Consider the following 2,500-nt stretch of genomic DNA (forward strand, 5'->3'; position numbering starts at 1 on the left):
TGTGTGCCTGTGTATGTATGCTTGTGTGTGTGGTTTATCACTCAGCAGCTAAAGAATGAATTGCCAGGGACTTATATTCTGTGTATCTGATGACTCATTCATAATATGAAAAAAATGGCCTCACAAAACCAATGGAAAGGATTACGTCCTCTAGATTTTTCTTTTATCTGTTTGAGGAAAATGAGTCTAGGCAAAAACGTATGTATATATATATATATATATATATATATTATATATATATATATATATATATATATATATATATATATATATATATATATATGTGTGTGTGTGTGTGTGTGTGTGTGTATGCACCTGTGCTACTGTGAAAACCCCTATTTCATAAGATAATGAAAGTTAGTTAAAATTAGTATTGTCTCATATTTACACAGTGGCCATGTAAATAAAATCCCTTGCATTGGCATTCCTTGCATCCAAAACTAAATTTCAATGTTTAAATTAAGGTTAAAAACAAGGTTAACGATCCAGAAGATTTAGATCTAAAGATTCAGGATGGATAAGGAGTCCGGAAGGATAAGGAGTCGTTCAGCACTCTACAATGGTTAGGACTCCTAAAGGCTAAGGACTTCCAAAAAGTTTAGGACCCTTAGAGGTATAAAATTCACGAAGCTTTAGGACTCCAGAGATATAAGGAATCCTTGGATTCAGGACTTCTGAAATATATGGATTCCTGAAAGTTTTGGTTTCATCACGGGGCGGGACTCGTGAAGGATCTCAACTCATCAAGGTTTGGGATTTCTGAATGTATAGAAATGACTCCACAAGGTTTGAAGACCCGTGAAGTTTAAGAACTCCCTTAACTCTTGAAGGTCTAGAGATTGGCCATATATACATATCATCAGCGCCCATGTCACCTATCCACCCAAGTTAGGACTAGGGAGGACAAGGCAATGGCTGCTGATGACTCAGCAGGTAGATCTGTAGGCTCCCACAAAACACCCCCTTCATAGCTCAAAAGGAGGCGAGGTTGCAGACGCTACTAAAAATGACCGAACTTGAATGGATTTCGAACTCCCGTCTATCAAAATGCCAGGCAGAGACGTTTCCAATAGGCTACCATTTATTTTGGATTCCAAAGGATTTAGGACTCGGGAAGTTTTGGAATTACCAAAGACTTAAGACTTGTGAGCGTTTGGAACTTGTTAAATCGTAGGTCTCCCCACGGTTTATAACTTGATGTTTTAGGCTTCCTAAGTCTTAGCACTCGAGAAATTTTAGAAATCTGAAAGGGTTAAGACTAGTAAATTCTTATGTCTCCCGAAGTTTTCTAACTTGGAAAATTTTAGGAATCCCAAATATTTAGCATTCACTCACAAAGGTTCAACTCTCAGTATATTTTAGGTTTAACATTCGTGAAGTTTTAGGTGTCACAAAGGTTTAGAATTCGTCAAGTTTTATGTCTCCCAGAGGACTCTGGAAACCCAAAAGTTTAAGAACTAATTATTTTAGATCTCCCTAAGGTTTAGGACACAAGAAATTCTAAGAATTCTAAAGGTTTAGGATTCGTGAAGCTTCAAGTCTTGCAAAGGATCAGGATTTGTGATATTTAATGTTTCCTAATAATTCAAGACTCAGGAAATTTTAGAAATACCAAAAGGATTTGTGAAGTTTTAGGTCTTTATAAGGTTCAGAATTCGTGAAGTATAGATCTCTCAAAGGTTTTAAGATTCGTAATCTTTTATGAATCCCAAATGTTTAGGAATCGTAATGTTTTACTGTAGGTGTCCTTAATGTTTAGGAATCGTTCAGTATTAGGTCTCCCAAATGTTTAAGAATAGTTAAGTATTAGGTCTCTCAAATGTTTAAGAATAGTTCAGTATTAGGTCTCCCAAATGTTTAAGAATCGTAAAGTTTTAGGTCTCCCAAATGTTTAAGAATCGTTCAGTATTAGGTCTCCCAAATGTTTAAGAATCGTAAAGTTTTAGGTCTCCCAAATGTTTAAGAATCGTAAAGTTGTAGGTCTCCCTAATATTCAGGAATCGTAAAGTTTTAGATCTCCCAAATGTTAAGAATAGTAAAGTTTTAGGTCTCCCAAATGTATAGGAATAGTAAAGTTTTAGATCTGCTAAATGTTAGGAATCGTAACGTTTTAAGTCTCACAAATGTTTAGGAAACGTAAAGTTTTAGGCCTCCTAAATGTTTAGGAATCGGAAAGTTTTAGGTCTCCCAAATGTATAGGAATCGTAAAGTTTTAGGTCTCCCAAATGTTTAAGAATCATAAAGTTTTAGGTCTCGCACTTCTTTAGGAATCGTAAGACTTTAGGTCTTCCAAATGTTTAAGTTTAGGGCTCCCAAATGTTTAAGAATCGTAAATATTTAGGGTTCGTAAAGTTTTAGGTCTCCCAAATGTTTAAGAATCGTAAAATTTTAGGTCTCCGAAATGTTTAGGAATCGTAAAGTATTAGGTCTCCCAAATGTTTAGCAATCGTAAAGTTTTAGATCTCACAAATATTTAAGAATCGCAAAGTTTTAGGTCTCC

Source organism: Palaemon carinicauda, chromosome 42 (genome assembly GCF_036898095.1).
Source record: "Palaemon carinicauda isolate YSFRI2023 chromosome 42, ASM3689809v2, whole genome shotgun sequence".
Classification (NCBI taxonomy): Eukaryota; Metazoa; Arthropoda; class Malacostraca; order Decapoda; family Palaemonidae; genus Palaemon; species Palaemon carinicauda.